Here is a 7500-nt window from a genome sequence, read left to right on the forward strand (position 1 = left end):
GATTGCCTGCAGCCGCTCCCTCAACGACACTAAGTGTGGAGTAAAACACATCCTTTCACTCATAGTTAACCCCAGGTATTTGACTTGCGTCACATACCTAATCCCTACCCCATTCAAACGAACAATCGGTGGACGACTCGGGGACAATCTGCCCTTAAGCAGCATTGTCACCGTTTTGTCCATTGATATATCCACTCCCACATCTACCCCCCAATTGTGGGTCAATGTAAGGAGCTGCCCCCCCACTCGCTCCAGTTCCTCACGCGAACGACCCTCAACCAAAATGAGAAGGTCGTCCGCATACGCACAGTGTTTACAAAGTGGCTCTAACTGCCGAAGCAGGGAGTCCATCATGAGGTTCCAAATGAAGGGACCACAGATGGATCCCTGCGGACAGCCTCGCACCACCCCAATCTCCACACTCCCGCCCACACCTACCATAGATGCTTTTCTGTCCGAAAAATAACTCCGCCATAGAGTAATTTCCGGACAACCAAGCTCCTCTAGTCGTTGTAACACACGATCCCAGCGCAAGTAATCAAATGCCCCCTTAAAGTCAATAAACATGCCAAGGACATATTTATTGACGTTTCCCCTAACTACACTCTGAACATACATCCACGCATCTTCTACACTACGTCCTTTCCTAAACCCATACTGCCTATCCGACCTAACACCCCGAGTTAGTTCCTGAAGCCGCTCAACCATAACCCTTTCCAGCACTTTTCCAAGCACCGGAAGGAGGCTGATACCACGATAAGATCGAGGATCACTCCTGATCTTATCGGGCGACTTCAAGAGTACAACAACCCTAGCAACTTTCCACTCACGTGGAAAATATCCCTCCCATATGCATTTATCATAAATGGCCTCCAAGTATTCCGGAATGAACTTCCACAAGCATTTGCACATCTCTCCGTTCAAACCATCTAAACCTGGAGACCTTTTAGACCTGACCAGGCCAAACGCATACCCCAACTCCCCAACGTCTAGTGGAGGAACAGGCACCTCTTGTGCAGGAGGAACCTGAACCTCAGCCCTTGGAAAGAACTCACCTAACAAAACATTGGCGCACTCTCTCCACGTTGTTGACACAGTGTCACCCACGCGAAGAGAGCTAGCCATCTCATTTCGACGGCCCCGACAGATCCTAAGGACCTGTCCCCAAGGGTCGTCCCTATTATCCCCCACAAATCTCCTCCACTCTTCCTCTTTCACTCTCACCAACATTTTCTTATATTCTTTCATTCCTACACTAAATTGATACCTGAGCTGGGACAGATTCTCCGAATTGGTCCGCCTGCCGCGTTGAAACAACCGCCTCAAGCGTCGGACAGACCTCCTCTTTGAATTTAACTCACTCGTCCACCATTTCACACCTTTCATTCTCACAGCCCTAGCTTTCCTAAACACTAAGTCATTCACTCCCCAGACACATTCAGATAGACGAGCAATTTGCTCATCAACCCCCAATTCCTCAAACTCACTAAGCGGTATACCCAATACCGCTTCCCTAACAGTATGTCCATATCGGTTCCAGTCAGTACACGAGGTACGCCATCGCCTCAATGGACTCCCCCCCTCTAACTGCGGGGTACGGGGAGTAACCATAATTTGTATTAAATTATGGTCACTAATTCCCCAACCCCCCCTAACGCTCCATTTACACTCGAACCTACTCGCTGCTGCCTCATTCATGAGCGTCACGTCAATGTCACTCACACCTCTAGGACCCTCAAACGTATACCACTCGCTTGGTTCGTTTGCAACGAGGAGGCTATTCGCCACAAGCCATTCGCTCATAGCCTCACCCCGATCGTGGCTCTGATATCCAGAAGTATGCCTGGATACCTTGCTGAACCACATCGGGGAAGTAGCATTCGCATCCAGACACACGATGGCAGGAATGCTACTCTCACGTAGTAGCACCGCATCTATGTACCTTAAATAGGGCTCCAGAGGCTCGTCAAACTTGCAATACAAGCTGACGACATTCATTCTGCCGAATTCCCCCTCGACACACACACATACTCCCCACTGTGATGAGTCAACTACTACACAAGAGTAGCTTGGCTCACACACAGCTACTGCGGCATTGACTCCAAGGTCCGTAAAGACCCTGAAGCCCCCTGGAAGACCTCTCACCACCCCATTGGTGGAGTATGGTTCCTGGAGCAAAGCAATGCCGCAGCCCCCCTCCAACATACACGCCCCCAATTCACACATCACGGCATAAGCCCCCTGACAGTTCAGTTGATATAGCTTAACCATTAATGTCTAACGAGCGCACGGGCAACAATCGCACAGTACACCGGGCAGACAGTGGACATCATCAAATGCCCGGCTGGCTTGCCCTTAAACGCACAGTTGCGACAATGCGGGGCATTGCCACAACCCGCACTCCTGTGTCCTTCTTGCCCGCACCTTCGGCAGACATCCTTCTTGGCCCTGCATTCTGCCACCCTGTGATCGAATCCCATACATCGGAAGCAGCCGGGCGTCAGTTGGTCCGGCCGTACCCGGAAGGAAAACCACTTAACGTAGCAACGACCTGCTTCCAGGAGGGCGGACATTAGCATGTCCGTGCCCTCAAGGACAACATTCGTCACCCCATCAGGGCTGACCTTCCAAGGACGGCTGACCATCCTTACGTCCTTCTCAAGGCACCCAGGGCTGAACTCCTTGAGGTTCAAACGGAACAACTCTCCCATGAATTCATCAGGGGAGATCTCCGTGTGAACCCCCTGGACCACAACCCTAGGTCCCAGCTTCCGACGTATGCTCACATCGAGCCCCACCTCGGAAAACTTGGCATTTCTCACCAAGTTATCCCTCTCAGCAACTGATGGGGTGCGAATAATCGCACCTCCATCCTTCAACGGGCGCACCTCGTGCACCCTTACCCCCATGGAAGGCCCTACCTCCTTTACCACTTTTTTGATCACCTCTTTGGACGTAGTGGGGGTCTTACCCCTCACTACGACCGACCAGGTCTCAACTGGCTTGGGCACCGGCAACGCCGGCAACACAGGCGCAGGCGCCTGAGGTGCCGGCATCATCGCTGCACCAGCCAGCGCAGCTCCAGCCGTCCTCTGAGGTGCTCCCTCCCTAGTTATCTTCGTGGCTTCTAACCGCCCACGAAGTTGGGCTATTTCCGTCACCATTTCCACAAACAGTTCCTCGAACTCCAAGGAGTATCCCAGGAGGTCTTTTGCCACACTTTTCGGGACGTCGTCCATATCTATGACGGCTCCACTAAAGGCCGTCACAATGGACTTGAAGCGCCCCATAAATTCGCCCCCAATTTTTATTCCCGAATTTTCCAGGGAAGCACCGAAATTCCTGCGGATTTTCTCCATGCGCTTCCCGGCTGGACCTAATTTATCCCCTGATTTACGCACCTTTTTCACCCCCCCCTTTTTCTCCCCCTCGGAAGCGCCCTCGCTTCCGCTTACCCCCGACTTACCTTCAGGTAACTTAGGGGCTACCTTCCCCTCGTCACTCGCCTTTACTACCGGAACTGCTGCACCTCCAGCGGTCTTCTTCCTAATACGGGGAGGGGACCGCAAAATAACCTCCTCCTCCCCCGACGTTGTCTCGTCCATCGCCGACGACGGTACAACAGAACCGATGGGAAGAGGGGTATTCGCCCTCTTCCGCATATCGCTTAATTTGGGCATCGCCCAATGCCCCACCAACTAGCTTGACGAATCCGCCGTATATCGCTCCCAAGCAACAACAAAAACAGGTCACTCTTGGGCGACAGTAAGGTACTGCAAGACAGGGATGAGTCCCGCACAGGCACGCACACAGCAACCACACCTAACGGCAAGCCAAAGCAACCGCGAGGACGTAGCCCACACCACCAGCCAAGGGTCTGGCAAAGGCCACCACCAATGCCCTGCCGGACAGAACACCGTTCCCCGCACAGGGACGGGTCGACCAATATGAAGCTAACGCCGGGCTCGACCGTAGGCCAAACGCAGCACGCTGTGAACACGGCACCTGCACAAGGTATTCAACCTTGGCGCAGCACTGTACCCACGCACAAAAATAACACCCCTTTTATCACTGCCGAAGATAGCAATATAACAGCACGCCAAACTATCGACGCACTCACTATATCCACGCCGAAAATTAACGGCACTCACAAAACCACTAATAGTTCACAGCTATGTACAGCCACGCGCACAATTGGCGTCACTCGAATAACGGGCACACTTCCCGTATTCGCACAATGGCACTCACTAACACAGTTGCCCTTAACAGCGTACAGCTACTGTACAGCCACGCTAATCGTAGCGTCACCAAAATTCCGGTGAAACACACAACGGCACTCACTTTACACAATTCTCGGAATCACTATGCAGCTCATGTACAGCTACACTATAGCGTCACTCGATTCGCGGTAATACTCGCGGATATAGCACAAAACGAAATTGACAAAAAATTTATGCGCTCGCGACAAGGCACGTCTTCACTGCTCAACAATCACAATGAGAATGAGTAGATAGGGACAGTAGGAATCTCGTTAATCCATTCATGCGCGTCACTAATTAGATGACGAGGCATTTGGCTACCTTAAGAGAGTCATAGTTACTCCCGCCGTTTACCCGCGCTTACTTGAATTTCTTCACTTTGACATTCAGAGCACTGGGCAGAAATCACATTGTGTCAACACCCGTTAGGGCCATCACAATGCTTTGTTTTAATTAGACAGTCGGATTCCCCAAGTCCGTGCCAGTTCTGAATTGATTGTTAATTGATAATCGTTATAATTTAAAAAGAATATATATCGAATGATATAATTCCTTAAAAATTTTAGCAAGAAAGTTCCACAATTGGCTACGTAACTACTATCCGGGGAACAAGAATCGTAATTCTCTATTTACCCAGAACGAGTACATAAACCATGGTATTGCTTCCCAATCAAGCCCGACTATCTCAATCTTCAGAGCCAATCCTTATCCCGAAGTTACGGATCTAATTTGCCGACTTCCCTTACCTACATTATTCTATCGACTAGAGACTCTTCACCTTGGAGACCAGCTGCGGATATTGGTACGGCCTGTTGAGAAGTTTGCGTGACCCCACCATAAATTTTCAAGGTCCGAGGAGAAAATATCGACACAACAGTAAATGTCATGCTCTTCTAGTCCATCTACCATATCTCTCTTCGAAAGACTTCCATGGTAGTACGACTATAAAACAGAAAAGAAAACTCTTCCGATATCTCTCGACGGCTTCTTTATGGTCGTTCCTGTTGCCAGGATGAGCACAAGGCCCATTTTTAATAACAAACGGATACTCAACAGGTTACGGAATTGGAACCGTATTCCCTTTCGTTCAAAATAATTCAAGTATTTAATTATTTTTTAATATATATATATAAATTTTATTAATATTTTTTTTTATTAAAAACTTGAAAATTTTCGGCTTTCGCCTTGAACTTAGGACCGACTAACTCGTGATCAACCACTGTTCACACGAAACCCTTCTCCACTTCAGTCCTCCAAGGTCTCATTCGATTATTTGCTACTACCACCAAGATCTGTACCAATAGCGGCTCCATGCAGGCTTACGCCAAACACTTCTAAGCACACTATTGTACCCTCCTACTCACTAAAGTTTCAAAATTTATAAATCAATCGAAATTGTTTTATAAATCATCTACTTTAGCGGTAATGTATAGGTATACAACTTAAGCGCCATCCATTTTAAGGGCTAGTTGCTTCGGCAGGTGAGTTGTTACACACTCCTTAGCGGATTACGACTTCCATGTCCACCGTCCTGCTGTTTTAAGCAACCAACGCCTTTCATGGTATCTGCATGAGTTGTTAATTTAGGCACCGTAACATTACGTTTGGTTCATCCCACAGCGCCAGTTCTGCTTACCAAAAGTGGCCCACTGGGCACATTATATCATAACCTCAACCTTCATATCAAGAAAGGTGAGGTTCTTACCCATTTAAAGTTTGAGAATAGGTTAAAATCGTTTCGACCCTAAGGCCTCTAATCATTCGCTTTACCAGATAAGATTATTTTATATAATTTTTAAATGCACCAGCTATCCTGAGGGAAACTTCGGAGGGAACCAGCTACTAGATGGTTCGATTGGTCTTTCGCCCCTATACTCAATTCTGACAATCGATTTGCACGTCAGAACTGTTTCGGTCTTCCATCAGGGTTTCCCCTGACTTCAACCTGATCAAGTATAGTTCACCATCTTTCGGGTCACAGCATATATGCTCAAGGTACGCTCCAGTTAGAGGTATAAATAATAATAAATTATCATTATACATAACTATATGGAACGCCCCGGGATTGAATTAATTGACTATTTAAGAAAATAGACTAAAAATTAATCCCATTATATTTTTAAGTTAAGTTAATTATGCCATTAAGTTTAATATAACTCAATGACTTGCACATATGTTAGACTCCTTGGTCCGTGTTTCAAGACGGGTCCCGAAGGTATCCTGAATCTTTCGCATTGTTAATCATATAAATGCATACAAATAAATATTAATATCATAGATATTAAATTTTTTGTAAAATTCAAAAAATGAATTTTAGCATTATATATAATAAAATCTATCAACACTTTATCAAATCATTAGTATTTATTCTATGTTAATATGCTTAAAAAGCAAATTAATTTAAATAAACTTAATATCACCAATGATCTTTTGATAAATACTTTATTATGTTAATAGATTACAATGTCCTTATATGAAAAAAATGCACATTATTTTTAATTATTTAATGATGAATTTTTCATAATGGATATTCAGGTTCATCGGGCTTAACCTCTAAGCAGTTTCACGTACTATTTAACTCTCTATTCAGAGTTCTTTTCAACTTTCCCTCACGGTACTTGTTTACTATCGGTCTCATGGTTATATTTAGTTTTAGATGGAGTTTACCACCCACTTAGTGCTGCACTATCAAGCAACACGACTCTTTGGAAATATCTTTCTAGTAATCATTAACGTTATACGGGCCTGGCACCCTCTATGGGTAAATGGCCTCATTTAAGAAGGACTTAAATCGTTAATTTCTCATACTAGATATTAAGATATTCCATACACTGCATCTCACATTTGACATATAGACAAAGTGACTTAGTGCTGAACTATTTTCTTTTCGCTCGCCGCTACTAAGAAAATCCTTGTTAGTTTCTTTTCCTCCCCTCATTAATATGCTTAAATTCAGGGGGTAATCCCATATGAGTTGAGGTTGTTTTAAAATATTTTTTATCTTCTCACAATTTAATAAATAATTATATCATCTTTTCATCTCTATTTTTCTTTTTTCCTTTTATATAAATATATATTATAAATAATAATTATGTAAAATGAGGCAATTCTAGAATAAAAAAAATTAATTTTTATGCTAGACATTCCTCCTTTAATTACATATATAAATTAATATTTTATATATTATAAATAATATGAAAATTTTTTAAAGAGAATACTTAGATTCAAAATTTTTTTTATT

General features: G+C 45.1%; 1 pseudogene; it reads right to left on the reverse strand.

Annotated features, from left to right (window-relative positions):
• Window positions 1–4455: 4455 nt before the first annotated feature.
• LOC128870688 (large subunit ribosomal RNA) lies at window positions 4456–7242 on the reverse strand (annotated as a pseudogene).
• Between the last annotated feature and the right edge of the window lie 258 nt (window positions 7243–7500).

Source organism: Anastrepha ludens, unplaced genomic scaffold (assembly GCF_028408465.1).
Source record: "Anastrepha ludens isolate Willacy unplaced genomic scaffold, idAnaLude1.1 ptg000022l, whole genome shotgun sequence".
Taxonomy (NCBI): Eukaryota; Metazoa; Arthropoda; class Insecta; order Diptera; family Tephritidae; genus Anastrepha; species Anastrepha ludens.